Below are 23,766 nucleotides of genomic sequence, written 5' to 3'. Positions count from 1 at the left end.
CAAGTGGTCTCTGTTGCAGCTACTCAGCTCTGGGATTGTAACCCAAAAGCAGCCATAGACAATACATAAATGAATGAACACGGCTACATTTCAATAAAACTTTATTTATAAAAACAGGCAGCAGGTATTAGTTTACAGACCACTGGCCTAGACTATTGAAAGAAATAAAGGGTCAGCTATGGAACGCTTTGAAAAAGGACCAATGGTTTTGAAAGCAATAAAGATTAGTGTAGCTTAACAAGATATGTTTCAAAAATGAAGTCAGAAAAAGATGGCACGGTTGTTTAGTAGGTAAATTTTTCAACAGGTTAATGTAGGTCAGTCAGAGTGAAAACAATATTGAAAACTAGTTATTCTTCAAAAGTATTACTTGCTACAAATTATTTTTGCTCTGAAAGCCTGTTTGAGAACATGTTTACTAAGAATATTAATGTTTTTGCTCAGCTGGGGAATGAGAAAAAAGGATTAGAAATAAAACGAGAGAAATACCTAGTTAAAGTGATTTGATTTTATGCCATTTAAAAAATATTATTTGACTGATGTGACGTAGATTTTTATAAAGAAACCAAATGGATTTAAAAGAATGATTTGTTTTTAACCATTAGGAAACAACCTGCAGAATTCAAGTGGGTATTTTTCTACCTTAATTGTATTTCACTTAGATTTTACTTAGCAACCTTCATATGTTCCTTTTCCATATGAGTTTTTGAAGATAGAATATAGCATGAAATACTGTTAGAAAATAAAAAGTTCCCCCCAAAGGGAGAAAGCCAAACTCTTCAGAAGATGTATTTTCTGGAGGTAAATAAACTCCATCCTGATTTTGCATACATATGATTAAAACAAAACTGCTTCATGAAAAGATCTAGGATTCTCTATTACTAGCCGTTAAGCCCGAAGTTAGCAATAATACTGGAAAGAATTCTCAGGATGTGTTGAGAATATTTTGAAATACCCTGAGTTTCTTGGAAAAACAGGTGACATAATCATAGAAATCTACTCTCATGTTTACTGATTATTATCTTATATTTTCTTTTCATTTGTTATGCAAATTGTGTTTTCTTTTCTTGAGAAGGTCTCTTTCCCCTGTTTCAGCTAATTTCCTTTCTTACTGTTATGCATAGAATTGTGTCCCTGTAAAAGATGTTGAAGATCTAACCAGTATTTGTGAATGTGACCCTTATTTGAATCAGCTTAACAAATGATCAAGTGAAGATGAGGTCATTAGGGTGGGCCTAATCTAATATGCCTGGTGTTCTTATAAAAAGGGGGAACTTTTTATAAGACATTCATAAATGGAGAATGTTGTACAGACACAGGGAAGATCATCTCCAAACCAAGGAATACCTGAGACCACCAGAGGGTAGGAGAGAGACCTTGAACAGATTCTCCCTCACTGCCCTCAGAAGGAAACAACCCTGCTGATACTTTGATTTTGGATTTCTACCCTTCAGAACTGTGTGACAATAGATTTCTGTTGTTTAAGCTACCCAGTATGTGGTACTTGGTTATGGCCCCAGGAAACTAATACATCTTAGCTGATGCACAAATCAATGTAAGCATGCCAGGAGATAATACATGTGAATATATGAGAAGAATAGTAGCTGGCACAGACTATTATTTTTTTGAAATGTACATTTCAGCCTGAGAGCCACCAACATAGGGCCATTTACCCAATGGCAGCAGGTCTCCAATGATTGTGGATGCTTAGGTATCCCTGGGACGTAGGGAACATCTAGTTATCACCAAACAGATGAAGGGGACTTTCTACCATTATAGGAGAGCTATAGAATGAGCTATGTGTTCAGTTAGCAAGAGAGCCAAGAGAGGATATAAGAAAAAGGATTAGGTCAGGGGATTCTGGACAGAAACTTCCTGACATCCAGCCTCCCAACAAATGTGCAGAATTTCTATTTCATTATGAAGAAGAAAAATTTTATTTCTATTTATTTATTTATTTATTTATTTATTTATATTTTTAGTCTCTTCATGACTGTCAGAGCATTCTTGTAAATTTCTGATTTTGAAGGTTTAGCAATTTATTTCCTTTCTCTCTCTTTCACCTCCACAGCAATGACAAAAACAAACAATTATTAAATGGCTAAAATTTTTAGAGTGCATACTCTGTGACAGGCCCTGTGCTAAGCCTTTATGTATCACATTATCCTTTCGGAAGGAAACACTATTATGACATATACATCTATGCCATACATCTATATAGTGTGTGTGTGTATAGATAAACCAATATACTATACATCTATAGTGACAATGTACAATAACAGACGTGTAGAATAATATTCATAGTAGCCTTATCCATAATAGACCCAAACTGAAAAAAACCAAATGTTCCCAAACAGGATTATAGATGAATTCATTGTGGTGTATTCTTTCAGTGGAATATTACCGAGAGATAAAAAAGAATAAACTACTGACACACACAACAATATGGATGAATCTCACAGGCATTATATTGAGTTAAAGGAGCCAAACCCAGAGGTGTATATACTGCATGAATCATCTACGAAGTTCAAAAACTAGCAAAACTAATGTACATGATAAGCCAGAATAGCAGCTATTCTACCTGGAGGGATGGGGATGCAGTGTTGACTGGGGAAGGGGTACAAGGAAACCTTCTAGGGAGTTAGGTATGTTCTAGATGCTGATCTGGGAGGTGGTTATATGGTTGTACACATATGTAAAAATTCACTGAGCTGTATACTTGAGATTTGTGAACTTTACTGTATGTAAGATGTATTTTAATAAAAAATTTAACATTGAAGATTATTATAATAGATTTGAATAACACGAGGGAAAGTTTTGATAAACAAAATTTATAAATAGCATATATATAATATGATCTGAACTACATTAAAAATTCATAGAAAAACACTAAGAAAATCTACTGAAGAATTAATAGTGATTTTGAGATGGGGAGACTGTATTGCTATTTCTATACAGTTTTCAGTATTTTCTAGATTTTATCCAATGAACATATGTTATTTCTATATCAGAAAAATTGAAATGGAAGAAACAATAGCTGAGGTGGTATTTGATATAATTTGAGGGTTTTATAAATCAAGTCTGAAATTTTAGGGGTGAAGTAGCTATTCAGAGACAGACAAACTCATAGGGTTGTAGAGTTAGAGAAGGCTTCATAAAGGGGCGAACCTGAAGAGGAACTGGAATAGCGTCAAGGGGAGGATATGGGTGGAGTGGGGGGTGGGGGGCTGGCCGACAACCTTGCATGAGGTCTCCTTCGGCCCGTGTTCCTCAAACAATGCTGGTCTGACTTCGTTTATATCTACTTCATGAATGCTGCAGCTCTTCTGTGGTCCATCAGGTATGTCATAGTTTTTTCTCGAACTCTAACATACAATCTTTTAAGCCATTTGTAATTTTTATCCTTAAAAAGCTCTTTTCCTAGTCATTTACATTTTTAGACATTCCCATTTGCTCTGGTCTCTATTTTGAGGCTGCCTTTTCTTCCCTGCCACTCCATATGCCAATGTGAGTTTAAAAATTAATTGTGCGAAACCATTCTCTCCTTCTGAAAAATAAAAGATCCCCAGAAACACACACACACACACACACACACACACTCGGAGTTCCGAATGATCCATCTGTCTTATCGAAGATATCCACCACCCACTTCATTCTGGTGCAAGCTATTTTTGTTTGCTTTGTCTTGAGAACTCCTGTACTGGAAGCCTCTAAAGAGGACTTTGGTTTCCATCAGAAAATGCAGAGTAAAGCACTTTGTTCTTCTGTTTTATACCTATTGCAGGGCTGTGCACAAGAAATGTTCAATAAATGCTGGCTGAGTTCCCTTGGTGTGTGTCATTGTCTATGCCACATTCAGATTTTTCTGTGCATGTTTTCACTGATGGGTGATGGATGTTTTTGGGACTGATGGGTCACGAAGTGGATTGTGAAAGGGGAAATATTCTTTAGAATCCAATATTTTCGGTATCTGTTTTCTACAAATCTATCTCCTCTCAGGTGAATTTAATTACTAAATTTTCAAATTCTCTGTGATATCCAAGGATGATTTGAAGCCTTCTGTGTGTGTGTATGTGTGTATTTTCCCAAACTGCTTCTCCCTTCTCTTGACAGAATAAGTAATAGCATTATGCTGCGTTACTGGAAATTTTAATCAATACAATGTGCATGTCTTTAATTAGAATGCTAGGAAGTACTGCTGAGTAGGACCGTTTAGATAATGCAGTGAGCTGAGAGGCTCAAGTGCAGAGGGCCAATTTGAGTAAATTTGAGCCTACATGAGCAACATTAATATTTTTTTCCAAGATAATCTACATGAGGTGTTCATCTTAAGGCCCAAAGGTCGTAGATATTTGTAAAGCATCTCCCCAGAAGCAGACACAGAAATGAGGAGACCACCTTTACTTTCAAGAAGTTTACTGTTCGGTGATTTCTCTTCTCTTTCATGCACTCCTGTGGCTCCAGCCCTCACCTCCGGGTGGGTGGGTACTACCAGAGCCACACCTGCGTCTTTGACTTCTCCCCCCTGAGATCCAGAGTGGCATTCTCCGTTGCCAGCTGGACACCACTCCATGGATGTTGTGATGCCATCTTAAACTCATTCCTATATCTGAAATTGGCTCATCCCCACCTTTTCCCACCCAAATTCTTTCTCTTTCCCATGTTTATCTAAATGGCTCCACGTTTTGGTAGTCACCCAGACTCTAATCTTTGAGGTTCTTTTTGTTGCCACCCCTTACATGAAAGATTGATTTCCTCCTTAGTAAACATCCACATCCTTTCTTTCTGGCCAAGTGTCCATGGGGGTCACCTCCTATAAACAGTGCCTGTCCTCAGTGTAGCTGCGTGTATGAATCCATGTAAGAAAGGAATGGCCCAGTGGGCACTATATATTTGTGGGAAGATCTTGGAACTGTCTTGTTTTTTTTATCTACTAATAACCTCATCTCACCCTACTTACCTCTTGGTCATCAAACTTATGCATCTCTCTTCGCACCTCAGCCTAGTTTAGGTGCTCTCTCTTTTCCTCCTCTCAAATGCTCATGCATAGTTGACTACTCCATTCCCAGTTCCCTTTTCCATTCAATATTTTTAGAGACAGCTCTTGTAATGGATTTCCTCCCCCAAGCACTGTCCCTTCTAATATGGTGCAATCTGAAGTCTGCCCATCCCCAATCACTACCCACCAGAAAGCACCCCAAATCATGGCCTACCCCAGTCGGTGGCTTGGTATCAACACTGGCACACTTTGGGACTCCAAAGGTAGGCGCTGCGTTTGTTCTCACTGGCCAAAGTTCATGGAGTGGGTGTTTACTGTGGGGTAATAACCCAAATGATGCTTTATAGCACTTTGGAGAGAAGCTGTGATTTTTGCATTGGGATAAATGTTAGAGGTAAGAGCTAATGGGGAAATATGGATGAATCTCAAAATCATGCCGAGCAAAAGAAGCTAGAGATAAAAGGGTATATATTGGATGGTTCTATTTACATGAAGTTCTGGAATGTGCAAAAAGTCATAGAAATCAGAACAGTGGTTGTTTCCGGTGTGGGAGTGGGGACTGACTGGGAGGGAGCACAGAGGAATTTCTGGGTGCTGGAAGTGTTCTGTATCTTGACAGAGATGTGGGTTACATGGGTGAATGCATTTCTTAAACTCATCAAGTTGTACACTTAAGAATGATGCTTTTTACCATATATAAATTAAACCTTGATTTAATAAAAGAAACAAAAAAATCACTCAGGGGTAAAAATTGCAGAGTAAAATGTGTAACAGTATCCTAGTAGTGGTTAAAGAGAAAAGATTGTATGTATATGTATAAACCAAATAATGTAATGGGAAAGGAGAGGACGTACTCTTGTATTTGTGACCAGGAAAAGATGGTGAAATTTACTTTGGAAGTGCTACTAGTATCATACACTCAATTGTTTAGAACTATGTGGCCATTTTTGCAGTGATTTATAGCAGGTGGTAAAGGGGGTGGGGGAGAGTAGGGAGGAATTGATAAATGGCCATGAAAAACGATAACATTGTGTAATATTGAATATGCTAAATATACTGATTGGAGCATCACATATTGCACCTAGGTATTGATATGCAACTCTGTACCCCACAGACATGTACAATTATGTTTCGATATAAACAAATAAATAAATAAGAAGATATGAATCTTTTATGTTGAACCTTCCAGTGCTTCTAAAAATTGTGCACACTGCTGTCTTCCCTCAGTACCTGAAATAAATCACAACTGTTTTGTTTAAGCTGGTAGGTGGGAGGGTTTACACCACAGTTTTGATGCTAACTAATACACAGATCCCAGACTAACAGCCTGAAGGCAGTGGCAGGCCTGTGAACATGTTTTGGTTTGTTTTGTTGCAGGTTGGAGATGGGATAGTTTTGTTTTGCTTTAATTCATTGCAAATGTTTTAAACTTGAGAGATTTCACGTAAAAATGTAAAGTCTGGCAATACCTGGCTTATATTCCAAAACAGCAGTAATTGCCTGGATCTGAGTAGTAACTCCTCCTTTTATAAAATTAAGATATTTACTTTATATATATATCACCACTCATAGTTATCTCAGGACCAATATACTGCCTCTATTTTTTTTTTTTTAATTTCTACTCTCAGTTCTATGGATATTTTAGTTTGCAACCTCTGAATTAACATTTATGGAGCCCCTTCTCTGTACCAATGGCTTTAGTAGATATGCAAGGGAGATACTATTATTATATATATTTTACAGACAAGGTAACCGAGATTTAATAAGGAAAGAACTCACCTAAGTTCGCCCAGAAGAAAGTAGCAAAGCCAGGAATTGAACTAGGTGTTTTTACTTCAGAGCCTGTGAGTTTACTGACCACATTGGGTTTCATCCACTGTCTAGTAAAACTTTAGTATTTACTTCTGGATAGTCGAGTACTTGTTAGTTTCCTTATGGTTTATTTTGGTAGAATAATCTCTGCTCTCCAAAATTTCTTGAGTTTGTATTCCTAGCAGTAAAAAGAAAGAAAAATTGCATATATATGTTTATTATTTAATGATAAATAATACTATATTAATATTACATACATTCTAAAATGTACATTTTAAAATGCATATTTAAAAGTGTTAAAGAATGATATATATGTATATATATAAAATCTAGAATTTTCTTTCCACATTGTAGTAGATTATCTTGCAAGTATTGCACAGGCTATTTGGCAACCAATAGATTAAATGATGCCTGGACAATGATTCTGCTTAAAAGTATTTTTATATCAGAGACTGCCAATTTTGTATCCAATAAATTGTCCCTTCCAGATAAAGGGTGCAGTAGAAAGGTCACCACATCAGCCAGACTATGGAAAGGCAACAGAAAGTCCTCCACTGTTAGAAAAAGTACTGTCTATCTGTAGCCCCATTTAAAACACTGTGCTCTAAAACCTTCTACAGCTGTGAACTTCAAAATAGCTGAAGGCACCCTTTATTCGTATTAAGACCTTGGATTTGCCTTTGGGGAGTTTAGGCCTTTTCAAACATCTAATTCTGACCATGGGTTTAGTTCAGAGGGAAGCAGTGTCCTCCCAGGTCTCAGTTTCTCAGTCTCAGATGTGGGGGCTTCATGTAGAGTGGTGTCTCTCATCTCACAGGACTGCTGCTGTAATTAATAAGTTTATGTTTTTAAAGTACTTGGACAAAAGCAAGAGCTGAGAGAGGCTGTTAATAATGAATCAGTGCGAAATGTATTTGTGGATACGAGCCAGCAGTTTTCCCAGAATTCTGGTACTGTCTGAAGAGAGAGTGGCAGTGAGCATACTTTTTGGAGGCATGCTCTGTCCTTGCTCAGAGGTAATGCCATATCATTTCTCTAAGTAGAGTTGTTTATTTGTAAAATGTGAAACATAAGCCACTTCTCTGTCCTGAGACATTTTCTTTCATTAAGACAGAAAATTAAAAGGAGACAATAACCATATCACAAAACTCTAAACTATCTCTCCAACCTTTGTTCGTTATACTTGCACACTGAGGTGGTAATTTACTAAGTTACCCTATAGTTAGGCCTATCCGTGCCTGGCTTCTTGCTGATGTATGTGCGCATTGGGGTCCCCTGTCTTATTCATCATTAAGGCTGCTAACATTTGGCTTGTCATAGTGTAGGCACTCAATAGATGTTTGTAGAATGAAGTTAGCTCACAGACGCCAACAATGGAGAAAAGCTGGCACCAATTTAAACTGGGTATCCTGTTCTAGTCCTTATCTACCTTACATATTTCTCGTGACATAAACTACAGGGAGTTCTGTGAAATCAGACTTTTAAGTACAAAGGTGAATGCTGTCAAGAAAAAAAGCTAGTGAGTCCTGATTACGGCATAGTCAGGAAATAGATTATCTGGGATATTGGACATTTTCTAATAAATTGACAATGAACATGAGGTTTGCCAGAGTGCGTTGGAGCTTTTCAGCATTGAGAGAGCTGACTTAGAAATACTTCAAACTGTGCCACTGGAAACGCCTCTCCCTCTGCATTTTTCCTCCTGGGAGGGTTGTGAGGGGCAGCCGGAGCAGGCACACACTGTGCACCTGCTCCAGGGTCGGCGCCTCTGTCAGCGGAGGTGCAGGGAAGCGCTGACGTGGGGGTTCTGTTTCTATGCGCAGCTATTATCCCACCAGCAAGGACAGCCTGTCTCCTAATTACCAACCACTGGGACAGCTTCCTGTGGCCACAGCTGGCTAGGGCCTCTCAGGCATGTGCCTGCCACTTAGTGCCTTCCAGTCCAGTGGGCTTAGCTAACCTCTGACCAAAAGGACGGTGATCACATCTTGCTGCTGTACATGTGGCAATTGTAGTTCTCAGACAATGTGCTATAGAATGTGTACATTCCCTCTCCTAGGAAAGCAGTTAATAATGGCCAAAGTGTGCTTTGTCTTTCATATATGCCTTTGATCCACGTGTTTGGTACTCATATTTCACAGTGACTTCTTATGGAGAATTGTCAAATTCTGTTTACAAGGCATGGAGTACCTAGTATGTGTAGAGCCCGATGCGAAGGAAACAGGGTGACCCAGAAGAGACTCCTGCCCTACAGAAGTTTCGTAGTTGGGAGGGGAAATAAGACACTCTATAGGTAACCATATTACGAAGCAGGATACGATAAATACCATGATAGAGCTGCTATTTGGGAACGAGGTAGGAAGAAATTGATTCTAGCCAGGATGATTATGGAACCTTTGATGGAGGAGGTAACATTTGAGCTGCATTTTTAAGCACAGGTGGACTGTCAGAAGGTTCAGGTGGGAAGGAGATTGAGGAACTTCAGGAAAAGAGAAAGAAGTTTGGGAAGGATTAAAGGCTGGAGCACATGGGATGTGTTCAGGGCATAGAGAAGGTTTGGCAACTGATGGGACCCCCAGCCTGATGGATTGTGTTCTGTGAGTGGCAACTTAGTGCTCTGACACTATGAAGCAGATTTGTGGGAAAGTCATGTCTAACATACGGGACTTGAGCTCAGGAGTTGTCTGTGATCCCTCCCTGAGCCGATCTTCCTCTGTGGCTGCTTCCTTGAAGGCATTCCAAGCCTGCCTCTCACTGCTATTTGGAAATCTTGCCTATGGAGAGTATTGTCAGAGAGTAATTTGAGACACTTGATGTCTGTTAAACTAATTACGCTTCGGTCCTCAGACTGCCTTGGTACTCTCAATCCTGAATGCTCAGCAGATTTTATGTAGTATCTGAATTATTAATGGAGATGATATGGAAGAGGGGGCTTGCCTGCTTGTTCCATTTTGAGCAGGTCTCTGGCGAGTGGCATTACAGGAAGAGAGGCAGCTGCTTGCAGAATGATGGACGAAACAGGCTTTCCAGAGGGGCCCTGCCCAGACAGGGGCCTGTGCCAGTATGCTCAGAAAATCACAGCCTGCTTTGGAGGGATTGGTAAGACCCCTTAAACATTGGGCTTTAAAGAGGAGATGCCCGGGGTGACGATGCAGGAGGACTAAACTTAGGACTTGTGGATGGCAGGGAGCAGGTGTAGCTGCAGGAGCAGCAGAACCTCAAATGGGCTGAGCTGTCGTTGTCTGGAAGTCCCCCTGCACCCCTTCCTCTGAGCTTTCCTATTTAAAAATTGCTGTTTCTCTGCCTAATCTGTTCTGCTCAGCAGCCAAGATCATCCTGACTATTGTGAGCAACTGTAGGTGTTTTTGGAGGGCTTGCTGAGCTCTTTTGTTTGGTCATTTTGATTAAAATAAAAAGCATAACAAAAATCAAAAAGCAAGTAACCCCTTATCATTGATGAAGCCACAGGCTAAATTCAGGTTATTTTCTTAGAAAATCAAATTTTATAAAGATTCACATTTTAAGGCGGTGATTTGCTCTCTGAAAAAAAAAATTTTTTTTTTAGCTAAAAGCAGGTAGATCTTAGCAGATGATTTAAGCGGGGAGGGGGCACTTGTCTGGAAAAAAGTCCTAGACCATTACATAGAATAAAATTAAAGTCAGAGTTTGTTTGTGGAGAATTGCTGTGTGAATTGACCTATGACTGGAGAAGTAAGAGCAGTAATTAAGGTATCCGTCCCTTGAGCACTATGTAGCCCCAAAATGCCTGGCTCTGAGATTGGGGTTCATCTCATCAGATATTTATTGAGCTCCTACAGTGCACAAAGGCAGAGTGCTCAGGGTTTCTCACTGCTGGTTGAAGGCCCTTGGTGAATCTGCCCACTGATGGTTTCTTTTCAGAGTTTATCATAAAAGAACTTGTTTAGGTATAGTGGAACTATGCCTAGCAGGATTAGGAATTTCCCATCTGATAAGATATGCAGGCCAGCAAAATCTTGGGTGAAAGTTAAACATTTGTAATTATCGCTAGCTTTGTACTGTAGTGCATTGTGATATCTTGTTGTACAACCGCATGAACTGTTACAAAACCCATGGCACTCCCTTGTAAGTGCTGTGACTGTCATTTTACATGGGTGGGGCAGGAGGCTGATGTTTGTGCAGCAGTGAAAGAACCGGACCACTGGTGCTTCTATAGGGTCTTCTCCATCCTGTGCTCTCCTGGGTAAAGGGGTTGCTGTTAGTCAAATACCATAGAAAGTATATTTTTAAGACTGGAGGCTTGGCCTCTGCTAGGTGTTTACGCTGAACTATTTGGAGGAGATTAAGGTAGAAATGCTGGGCACCTGGCAAGTAGAACTTAGTTCATAGGTCCCCTGGTCACTGCTGGCTCCGACCTCTAAGCAGCCAGCATCTGAACTCTTCTCTCTCCACTACCGGAGAAAGGAGTCAGTTAGAATGTCTTTAAATCAAGCAAATATCTGTTATTCTCAGCAGCCTTCTTTATGATCCACATTTAGTTTACTTTCCATCCTGACCAAAAATTCATAAAATGTGTCAAACATCTTACATATAATCCTATTATTGAAGAATTTAATTTTTTTCTTTTTATGATTTCTCAGAAGACAGTTGCTTCTTGAACTAAATATATGGATCTATAAACTTGTCAAAACATTTAGGGGTGGCCTGAGTATGTTCTGCTGATTTAACGGCTAAGCATTGAGATGGAGTTAATGCTATGAAGTTAGTTTTGGTGGGCAATGGTTGACAGGTTTAGGGACCAAGAAGGCAGAGCAGCTTTGCAATGGAGTAGTTCTACTTTATTGGTCCAGAAGATGCTGGATTTGAAGTAAGTAATCATCTTATCCATCCAAAGTCCATGTTTGTGTGTTATTAGTGTGTGCTAGAGCCTGTGTTTAAAGTGACTGCATCATGCTTCTCCCTATAAATACATATATATATTTTACAAAAAAGACCGTGTAAACACACATAAGCAAGTAGCTGCTCAGGTTTCCAGTTTGCAAAGAGTAGAGCTATAGGAAACTGACTAACTGCAGCAAGAAGGAATTAACAGTGAAGGGCAGAGTTTCCCACACTGCAATGTGTACTAGAAAAACACTCTAGAAGAACCTAGTAGATTGGAGATGGGCCTCAAGAATCTGTTTTTTAAACAACTTCGTCCAAGACCACATTTGAGGAAGCATTGGTAGAATATCTTAGACTCTTCAAAATAGACAAGCAAGAAATAGAACACCTACAGGTTGTCTTACCTGCTTTGTAAACTGTTTTTAGAGGAAGATTTTGGAAAGACATTTTTTGCAGGGGGAGTGGTATAGGGCTTAATTCCCAAAATTTTGGAATAGAAAATTTGAGGTGTGACTTCAGTAACTGACAGCTCCTTTATTTCCACTTTCCCTGACTCTGTCCCAGTCTGGTGGCATCTGGGATGGAGTCTGTCTCTTCCATTCCCATTGTGTTTCCCACTGGACTAGAACAATTCTAGCAAAGTTGGATTCTCTGGCTCTTGAATTATGTTGCCTGATCCTACATTAAAGATTAGTCACTAGAAACAAAAGAAGCAAGGATTTCCTTTCTCTGTTTCTGTCATCTTCCGATAGCCTTTGTGAAAGGACCTGACTATTGTAGGAATAGTCATAGCTGGGGGCCAGGAGACCTGGATCCTCCCAAGGCTTTCTGTTTTTGTTGTGAGAAAGTCACTTAGCTTCTCTGAGACTTACCTTCCTCATCTTAAAGTTAAAGGTTGGAATAGATCAGTGCTTCCCAAATGCTGGTCCTGGTCTGGAGGACTTTTAGAAATATAATTTCCTGGGCCCCACCTGCAAAGAATCTCATTCAGAAATCTGGGCTAGCAACCCAAATTTTGCATTTTTCCAAATTTTTATAGGTAATTCTTATGCACAGTGATATTTTGGAACCACTGGACTAGATCATCTTTGAAGGCCTTTCCAGCTCTATAATTCTATTCTATTTAAAGAATAGAAGGGTTTTAATAAAAAGAAAATTGTATAACATCATAGCCCAATGACAGGAAGTATGTGGGTTTATTCACTTTGACTTGTGACTATTGGGTGATGGTAGACTGCCACATATGGTACCTAACCCTACTGTGTGGATGTCAGAGGGTAAATACTCATGACCAGGGTTGTCCTTTGTATGTCAGTATCCTAACTGCTTGAGGGCCCTGCTAGCTTGTAACTTTGTGAACAAATGAAGCTACCTACAAGGTACTTCTGTCTCCTTCATATGATTGTGCTAGAGATTCTGCAGTAGCAGAAAATCATGAAACAACTGTTGCTTTGTGTTGCTTTGCCCCCCACGGATTTGTCACCCCACTTCCCCCAGGTGACGGAGATGCAAAGGATTACTCAAAGCCCATCTCTTCTGAGCAGTGAGAAGCCCCAAAGTGATTAATCTCCTGCTGGAACCCTCAAGAGAGAGGGATCCCTTCCTTGGGAAATGAACGCTGAATTGGGGTTCTCTTCCTGCATTTATTTTCCAGACCAGGAAGTTACAGGAAGAGACATAGGTGGGGTTATAGTTTAACAGTATAGGCTGTTAACTTTCAGTGAAACGAGCCAGATGACATTCCAGTAGACAATTAAGTGGTCTTATCAACACAAGCTTGATCTTAGCAAACATTCCTTCTTATATCAATTTCTCAGTATCTTTATATAACAGTCAGTAACTAGTCTGTCTTTGAGCCAGCAACCTGCTGTGCCACAATTCTTATCTTGCAGCAGAGACTTACAGTCTGAGGAAAATTTCCTGTCCTTGCAAGGTCAATATTTGAAAATGCAAGGCTTTGGAAAACCAGGCCCTGTGAAGTACATATGCTTTATAGTACATTCCACAAACAACTTTGAGACTATTATTAGCATTGGATTAATAGAGTGAGGCAGAGGATTTTCATGGCACTCCAGGGAGGGTCTGCCTCTACAAAATGAAAAGGAAATGATTGTTTACTGTGGCCTGAAGCTGGATTTGTCACTAGTTGAAGCTGAGGAAATTTAACTGAGGTCCCCACTCTGTGAGTTTATCTTGAGTTTTTTCTGATATGTGTTTTTAGATTAGGCATAAATGGCTAGACCTATTCACAGTACTCTTACTAGAGCTATCAAATATTCTAGGAATATTTGCAGGAGAATTCTTTTAGATACTGCAGCCATATCCTTTCTCTTGCTCTGCATATTAATCTGATTTTCAAATGTGCATTCATGTTTCAGACTGACATAGTCTTGAGTTCCTGGCAGTGGCTGTTTTTATACCTAATCATCTGACTGAGAATATGGAGCCCTAAGCTCTTGAGGGTAATCACTTAAATACATCTTCCTTAATCTCCTTTGCTGGACAGTGAGAAAAAGAGGTGCAGAGCCAGAGGAACTGAGAGCTGTAGGAAAGCAGCTCCTGGGCTCCTGGAGTCCATTTCTCTTGCTTTGTAACCCATGCCAAGATGCCTTCCTTCCTTGGTTTAAAGTGTCTGGGGAAACTGTGTAGCTCTGAGAAAAGCAAAATCACCTCATCTGAGAGAACCAGTACCAGGGGCTCATACAGAAGGAGACTGTTTGCTGAGGACCTGAGTGTCCCTGGGACCCCCTGTCCCACTCACAGGCGGGCAACCATCACCCACTTGTTATACCTATATCCCGAGGACTACTACCCGTGTGAGCACCTGTTTAGCAGTGTTCATCCTCTTGGTAAGTAAAAGAGCTCACTCTGGACACGGTTTTGTGTTTTGCAATTGGCGTAAGTAATAAAGTACTATCTAGAACCATTCTTCTGTAATGTATTCTTCAAAGGAAACACTATCCTTAATATATAATTAATGGGGGTGGAGTGGGGGTGGGAGAAATAGAGAATGTAACATAAGAACAGCTATGGAGCTAAATTCTGAGGGTATGTTTGCCCATGATTTTGTGATCTGAGTAATAAATGTGTCTCTTTCCAAACTTGGTACGACTTATTGTCAGTAATAGGAAGTACAGTAGCAGAGAAAGATCTCTGTTAATAGATACTGTTCTTTCCTATAACAAAGGATGAATGGGAAAGAAATATATTCAAGGCAGCAGATTGACACTAAGAATGACCTGAGTAAAGTCAAGGTCCACTGCCACTGCGTAGGGAGAGCTCATCTCATGAAATATTTTAAGAGAAAAGAAAAAGCATTTTTAATATTGCCAGCACTTATCGAGGCTTCTTTTCAGTGAAGTTCATTAAAATGTGGTCAGTCATCCATCTGCCTGGTAAAGAAGTGGAGAAAGGCCAGTCTGAGGATAGAGTTATTGCACTTGGGAGTTCCCAGACTTGGAAGTTATGAGGATGCCTTTATTAATGAAGAGGATTCCTACCCAACTGCTCACATCTTATCAAAATCAGTTCTAGAATTAGTACAGGAGGCAGAAGGCTGTTAGACATGGTCCCAACATGCACGAAGTTGAGTGAAGTGAGCCAGAAAGTTAATATATACCTGATCGTTCCTGGACAGCCAGAGGGGAGGGCAGGGTTGGGTTAGGTTAGGTGAAGTAAGGGAGTTTACATATACTCAGGTGTTTTGTTGCAATTAATTTTTTAAATAGCTTTATTGAGATCTAATTCATATAGTATACAATTTACCCATTTAACATACACAATTCATCAGGTTTTAGCATATTCACTGATATGTGCAACCATCACCACAGTGAATTTTAGAATATTTTCATTGCCTCCAAAAGAAACCCTTTCAATTAAAATATCTGCCTTGGCCACAATTATGTAGCATCTATATAATTGGTTGGATTTTTTTTTTTCTTTTTTTAGTTGGAAGTTTTGAGTAATTCAAATAACTATTTCAGTTATCTATTGTAGTTTTATTATTCATTTGCCCTAAAGACTGAGAAGAACTTTAAAAATAATATAGCTACCTTTTAATTATCCATAGAAAAAATGCTAACAATGTGAGAATCTGTTTTACTTTCAGACTTTTACTACCATGATTAAATAGAGAAATTAATAGAAAAAAAAAAAGAGAAACCCTGTACCCTTTAACTGTTACCTCCCTACCCCAAACTCTCTGTCTTCATCCCCCAGCCTTAAGAAATCACTCATCTACTTTCTGTCTCTACAGAGATCCCTATTCTGCACACTTCATCTGAATGGAATCATATAATATGTGGTCTTTTCTGTCTGGCTTCTTTGACTTATCAATGTTCGTAGGGTTCATCTGTGTTGTAGCATGTGTCACTACTTCGTTCCTTGTTTGGCTAAATAAAATCTCATTGTATGGATGCACCACATTTTGTTGATGGACATCTGGGTTGTTTCCACCTTTTGGCTGTTATGAATAATGCGGACTATGAAGTTTATGCACATGTTTTTATGTGGACATATGTTTTCAATTCTCTTGGGTAGATATACCTTGGAGTTGAATTTCTGGGTCATATGGTAACTATGTTTAACCTTCTGAAGAACTCCCAGACTATTTTACAAAGCAGCTTCCCCATTTCACAATCCTGCCAGCAGCAGCATATGAGGGTTCCAATTTCTCCACATCTTTGCCAGCACTTGCTTTTATCTGTCTTTTTGATTCTAGCCATCCGAGTGGGTGTGAAGTGGTATCTCATTGTGGCTATACTGAGCTTTGACTGGGACAGGGAGGGGCCAGTGAGCTGGACAGGATACTGATGCTGACCAAGGCCAATGGTGACAGTTCCCTGGCTCTCTTACTCTCTAGCAGTCTCCACTTCACTCCTCCGGGCTTTTCTTTTTCAAGGGAGCAAAGAGTGGGGATGGAGAAACCATGACTCTTACCCCAAACCCCTTTACATGCTACCCTAGAAAGACTTTGTTCATTAGAGAAAATTATGTTAAGTGAAATAAGCCAGGCACAGAAAAAGAAATACTGCATGTCCTCACTCATAAATGGGAGCTAAAAACAAAAACAAAAACAAAAAAAAGAAAGAAAGACACAACAGTCACAATCATAAGATGAACTTTCAAAAGAAGAAAACAGAACTGAGGTTAACAGAGGTGGGAAAGGGGCAGGGAGTTAGTGAGTAATTGGTAAAGGGCCACAAAAAATGATTGTTATGTAATGTTGAATATACTAATTATCTTGATTTGAGCATCAAATATTGCACACAGGTATTGATATTCAATGCATTTCCCCACAGATATGTACAATCAATTATGTTTCAAAAAAAAACCAAAACAACTTTGTTCAGCACCAGCTGACCATGCCTATTGCAGCTAAGGGAACCTCTCTCAAATATCAGATGCACATGCTAGTAGATACCTAAAATCCCTTTATTGAGGTTAAAAAAAAAAAAAAAAAAAAAAGTTTTATTCCACAAATAGGGATAAATACTAAACAGGTAGATTTCTGCTTGAGCTAGTACTTCATTGTGAATGACTTTGGTGCTTTTACTGAAAGAGATTCAAATCAGATGTTTTTGGAATGAGCTGTTGGTTGCTCTTGAAAGAAATAAGGTGTATTGGTAGGAAAAGACAGGAAGTCAGGGGGAAACCAGGTAAACTGGGGTTGAATGAGAGTGTGCTGGACAGTGGCTTGTCAGCAGGTTATCATGAGAGACCAAGAGAAGAAATTATCAGAGAGCCCTAGATAAAGGACAGGGTAGTTGTCATGGGGGTATCCATATCTTACTGGAGGCAGGTAAAGAAATCTAGATTAGTTGAGTGTTGTGACTTTGAGGTTGGACATTCTAGAATTTGAGTCCCAGCTCTTCTGCTTACTAAATGTATTGCTTTGAGAATTAGTGTCTCCAAGTCACGGTTTCCCCGTCTGTAAGATATGCAGAAGAATACATACCATATATGATTGCTATGAGCAGGGCTGCCTCTAGAGTATATGGGGGCTGGGCAAAGATTTTTTGTGGGGCTTCTGTCTATATAAACAATTTGAGTGTTCAATCATGGGGAAAAAAATACCATGCAAGCCTGAGGGTGTGATTGCTTGCTAGGCTCCTCTTGTGGAATCAAGCCAGCTCCAGGGCCCCAAGAAACTCCATTATCAGGGTGCCTCACGACATCTGGTCAACTCTAGCATGGCATGGGGCAAATGTAGAGGATCACTGGAGAGAGCTCTGAAGAGGAGACAGGGGTGCCCCACCCAGACAGCACTGCTGGCCCGAGCTGGTCCCAGGTACCAGAAGGGACTTAGACATTTTTGAGGAATGCATGGGATAAGAGCAGTTGTCCTGTTTGCTCGGGTCTAAGGACAGCATTAATTACAAAAATTAAATGAGAACATGCACATCAAAGTGTTTTTTTTTTTTTTTTTTTTTTGTCTTTTTCGTGACCGGCACTCAGCCAGTCAGTGCACCGGCCAGTCCTATATAGGATCCGAACCCGCGGCGGGAGCGTCGCTGCGCTTCCCAGCGCCGCACTCTCCTGAGTGTGCCACGGGCTCGGCCCTCAAAGTGTTTACTATAGTGGCACACACAAGCATTCACTAAATTTTAGCTTCACAACAATAGTAATAATTTATTATTTTAAAAAATTATGATTTCTATTGTTTGCCTTCCACTGCTATGAAGCAATAGAGGATCAGTTTTGGTGCTGCTGGAGCCCAGCACAGGAAGTGGAATTCCCAAGAAGTCACTATGTGTGCTTGGAGTATCCTGTTTAGGACAGGTGCTTGGAGGAAGTGTGCCCTCCCGCATCGTGCGTGTTCCTGTGCTAGGGAAGCCCCAGAAGTCCTCAGGAGCAGCTCCTGGCAGGGTGCTTGGGAATATTTGGCAAAGCCTTCCCACAGCTGCCAGAAAGATCTCAAGATGCTGCGGCTTCCTGTTGTTGGCTGGTGCTTAACCTCTCCTTTGAGTTGTGCAGGACTCCATGCTTTTCAAAGTTTCCCTGCATGTATCTGTCCTTTGTCATGCTCAGAACAACCTTCGGAAGTCAGTAGGAACTGTATTCCTCATTTAAGAACAGGAAAGAGTTAGCAAGAAGCTAGAAAATGTGGACAAAATAAATAATATCAGTGAACATACATGATAGTTTCTGCAGGTGAATATAACCCTATCTGTGATTGTGGATGCAGTACCATTCTAGACGAACAGCTGTCATTCATTGGGGGCCTACTATGGCTCATACATTGTGCTGAGTATTTTATAATTTTTCTTTGTTTAATATTCCCAGTGACTCAACAAAGTGGGTACTACTTTTATCCCCATAAGCAGTGGGTAGAAGAGCTAGATTTGGACCCAGGTCTTCCTGGGTCATAGTCTTAACCCAAGGTCATGTTCTTAACCATGATGCTATACTGCCTTAGCCGAGTAGCATAAGGACGTCTTAATCATAAGGTCTATTGAACAATGGCACCCCTAAAGTTTGTAAATAATATTGCTAATTCAGTACTTTAGCAACTCAAATTTGAAGACTCTCATAAAGGAAATTAATTTGCCAGGAAAATTAGCAAAGATTTCTTTTCTTAGTGCATAAGTACAAGCTATTTGTATGGGATTTTTTCCCTCACTCTACTGTAGGAAGGTAGAGTCAGTTTTTGAACCTGTGTTTCCTTTTGACCTTCTGAGCTTTGGGGTCTAGTACAAATGAAAGATCTTATTTAGGGCAATTATCTTCTTGACAAACAAACAAGAAGAGACTGGCGCTGTTATCAAAGGCCCTAGGGATATTTGGCGAGGGTTCAGTGATTATGTTGTCAGCTGAGTCCAAATCCCAAAGCAGAATGTTCTGGAGACCAGGGACCAAAGCAGACTTGGCAGTCCTCTCCTGGAAAAGCAATTCATATCCCTGAAGATAGAAAGGAGATTCTTCTCTGGTTCAAGCACCTGCAGAGGCCTCCTTGTTATGTTCAGCACACCACTAGGGATTGTTTGCACTTGGGATGGTCTACCAGGACCCAGTATTTAGACATGTCACATAACTGAGAGAACCTCATGTATACGTTGTTGTTTCTTAAAGTGATATCAACATGTTTTCAAGCTAACCATAGTATATAACACTAAGATTCTTTAGCTTTTTGTGTCCTCTTCTCACCCCACTCAGTGTCACTAATCTGCAACCCCAGACGTGTATGTCAAAGGGCTAGGGGGAAGGAAGGACTTGGGTATCGTGGGCCAAAGCCAAAAGGGGCTTTGTTGTCCACAGTTTGAGAAACATATTCTTCAAGACTTGGAGCTTTTCTGTAGTATCCTCCTGGTGGTATTGAGATGCTGTGTTGGGAAAAAGGTTTTAATTTCCTGCAAACCTTGTATTCAAAAATGAAGACCCTCCCTTAAGTTTGAGAGAGGTATCTGGCCTGGCTATGAAAAAATGTGTCCTGGAAGATCTGGCAAGAAGTGTCTGGTTTCTTCCCTCAGCCCCACTTTCCTACCTGATGCCTTTGATTAGTGGCTGTTCTGGGACACAAAGTAGTGACAGGCATCTGCTGCTTGCAAGGAGATGCCCTACATTGTGGCCTCCTGTAACTTCAGCACACCGGCCTCCAGGGCCACATGCAGTTTGTTGATGGAATGTGGTTCCCTCAAAACAGCAGTCTCACTTTTACTTTGATTCTATTGAGGATGGAATTCATACATGGTGGCTAGTTTCTTCTATGTCTTGGAAGGGCATGGATGGAGAGAGATTTGATATTTCAGCTGTATGGTAAAGTGTTAGATAGTTTGCATGCTTTTTCTTTGATTTATAGTTACCAGTAACCTCTGTTAACTTCCTGGGGCTTCCCATTCCATTAGTTTAATCGTATTTCCCAGAATCATATGTTTCAAACCCTTGACGGTTAAGCCCAGCCTTTCTATCACGTGCTACCATTAACCCCCAAACACCTGAAGCAGATGTCTTTGTCACGGATTTTGAAGGACCCTCACACATCAATACATGCTGTTCTGCCGCCTGGCATAGACTTCCCAGTTCCTCCGATGCCCAGCAGGATGCAGGTGAAGCTTTTCCTCCTCTGGGGAAGCTAGTTCTTATCGCTTCCCCCACCCTCCTCTGTGACCTCATGGCATCCTGTGCATGCATATCTCTCTTGGAGTTGTCTCTCTCTTTTGGTACATTGTGAGTTCCTCTCTGAGGGCTTGGAGGGAGCTGTATTTAAATTTGTATTCCATTACCTGATGTGGAAAAAGAGCTGTAAGTGATGAGTAAAGAAATGAATGAATGTTTGCAGAAATCGAATCACTTAGAATACAATGAGGCATAAAATTATCCTCTGCTTTCAAGTAGCTGAGGGCAGCATAGTAAAGTGGCTGCAAATTCAGGCTGTGGGGTCAGACGGCCCTGCTGAGTTCAGAGTCCAGTTCTGCTTTTAATTGTGTGACCTGAGCCTCAGTTTTATCTCATGAGAAGTGGGATAATACTACCTACATTGCAATAATATTATGAGCCCTAAAAGAAAATAAAAAAGTAAAAATATTCTAGCATTTAGTAGGAGCTCAATAAATATTTTCTCCTCTTCTCCCCACCCAAATATGTGATAAGCTAAGTAATTTTATAGACAATTGATTTGCAAAGGAAAGAAAGGTCACTGGAGTGGCCAGGCAAAGAGAAAGTAAGATTTGAGAGTTGAGCTGGAAAACAGATAGGATTTACCCAAAATATGAGTAAAAGGAAAATATCCCAATGGTCTGAGAGTGGAGAGAGAAAAATAGAGGTAAGACATTTTTCACTCAGTTCCATTGCCTAAATCTGCTTGGTCCAGCCTTGCTGGATTATTTTGTTTTGTTTTGTTTTTGTCTTATTGATTGCTGTTTTTGTTTTGTTTCTTTGTTTTATTTTTAGGTCCAGGAATTTGGGCAAGTAACTATTTTCACATGAAATGTTCCCATCTAAATTACTTCCTTGAGTAAATAAATATGCTGAAATACCCCGTTAATTTAATTATGTGTACTTAAAAACTAAACTTGTTTAAAGTCAGAGGGTAAGGCGGTCTATTTAAGTTTATTGTTTGGCATTGTTTTTATCCTGGTTTTTTAAAAAAACTGACTCTTACCCACCTTCAAAGAAACCCCTGATTTAGCATCTTTTGATCCTAATGATTTTGGGGCATGACCCAGTGTGCGTATGATTACAGACTCCTCCTGTTAATTTAGCAAATCAGCCATGAGCCTGTGGTGGCCCTGGGTACAAGACAAAGCTGCCAACAGCAAGGTAGTTTCGATTGTATGTTATTCATTAGGGTGGACAAGTAACCAGCACAGGGGTCATTCCGTCTCTGGAATGCAAGATGAAGGCTGCCAACAGGAAGGTAGCATAGCCTGTGTGCTATTGGTTAGGGTGCAGAGAAAGCAGGGACAGTGATGGTTCCTTTTTCGACCTTCAGAAGGTACCGCACCCAGAATGCATTAGAAAAATCCTTTGCAGAATCAGATTCATGGGACCTTCAGCTTTAAATATGTCAAAACTCTAGATGAACTATGATATGCATTAGAATTCTAGATTTTTCTTAAAGATAGAAATAAAACTTTGATATCAATACCTTCCTTTTATAGGTAGTGGGAGACTGAGGCCCAGAGCAGTAAATGACTTTCCCAAAGTCTGTCATACGATTAGAGATGGTACAAGTATTAGATCAAGAACCTTCTTTTTTTTTTTTTTTTTTTATTAAGTGTTGTGATGAATCAGTGCTAATAATCTTACAAATAGCTTAATGATATATCTGGTACCAAACATTATCAATGACTAAGTTTATTTGCTTCAATCTTGTCTTTCAGAAATTAAAGTGTTTAAACTGCCCTGCATGCTACTGTTTTGAACAATTATCGGGTTTTTTAAAAAAAATTTGAGACCTTTTAAAAGTTAATTTATTTTTTATTTATCATTATACAATGCAATTGATTTTCGTGGCCCTCTACCAGTTCCTCCCCTTCCTCCCTTCCTCTCCCCATTCCTACCCCCCAGCAACATCAGTTCTGTTTTCTCAACAAGTTCAAGAAACTATTGTGATATTGGTTTCTTTTTTTTTCCCCTATTTATTTGTTTGTTTGTTTGCTTGCTTTTATTAGCTCTCACATATAAGAGAGGACATGTGGTATTTCTCTTTCTGTGCCTGGCTGATTTCACTTAACATAATTTTCTCTAAGTTCCTGCATGTTGCTGTGAATGGCAGTATCTCATTCTTTTTTATAGCAGAGTAGTATTCCATTGTGTAGATATACCACATTTTCTTTACCCATTCATCTGATGATGGGCGTCAAGATCCGAGGTCTCCTTTCTCCCTGTTTAATATTGCGGAAGAGATGACCAAAGGATTATTAAAATTTTTTTTAGTTTCGTTTGAGACTCAGATCAGGTGAAACTTTCCTGTGAAGCCTCTCCAGTCTTCCTCTCTTTTTGGGTCCCTCCATATACCACAAAAATGCCCATCCAAGCACATTTATGCTTGGGGGTTATATCTGTTTGTGGTAAGCACCTTTTTGGCAGGACAGTTGTTTCACTGGTCTTTGTTTCTCCAGTCTATAACACAGTGCTTGGTAAATAAAGATACTTCTTACATTTTTAATTGAGATATAATTTACATGCTATAAAACTAATCATTTTAACATGTACTATTCCGTGGTTTTTAGTATAACCACAAAGTTGTGCAACCATCACCACTATCAGAGCATCTTTATCACACCCAAAATAAACCCCGTATTGATTAGGAATCACTCTCTATTATCCATATTCCCTAGACCCTGGCATCTACTGATCTACTTTATGTGTCTATGAATTTGCCTATTCTGTACATTTCATGTAATTGAATCACATAACATATGGCCTTTTGGGTCTGGCTTCTCCACTTAGCATAATATTTTCAAGGTTCATTGATGTTGCGGCCTGTATCAGCACTTCGTTCCTCTTCATGGCCGAATAACATTCCATTGTACTATGGACAGACTACAGTTTGTTTATCTGTTTGTCAACTGATGGTCATTTGTATAGTTTCTGCTTTTTGGCTATTAAGAATGATGCTGCTGTGAACACATGTGTACTAGTGTTTGTGT

The 23,766-nt window shown here is 39.8% G+C and overlaps 1 pseudogene; it reads right to left on the bottom strand.

The window, feature by feature from the left end:
• LOC134381801 (transcription initiation factor IIA subunit 2-like) overlaps positions 1–18,483 on the bottom strand; it is a 42,044-nt pseudogene extending 23,561 nt beyond the window's left edge.
• Positions 18,484–23,766: the final 5,283 nt, after the last annotated feature.

The sequence above is a fragment of the Cynocephalus volans genome, chromosome 7, assembly GCF_027409185.1.
Source record: "Cynocephalus volans isolate mCynVol1 chromosome 7, mCynVol1.pri, whole genome shotgun sequence".
Lineage (NCBI taxonomy): Eukaryota > Metazoa > Chordata > Mammalia > Dermoptera > Cynocephalidae > Cynocephalus > Cynocephalus volans.
The sequence above is the reverse complement of the archived record's forward strand: the minus strand, read 5'-3'. Positions and strand labels throughout refer to the sequence as shown.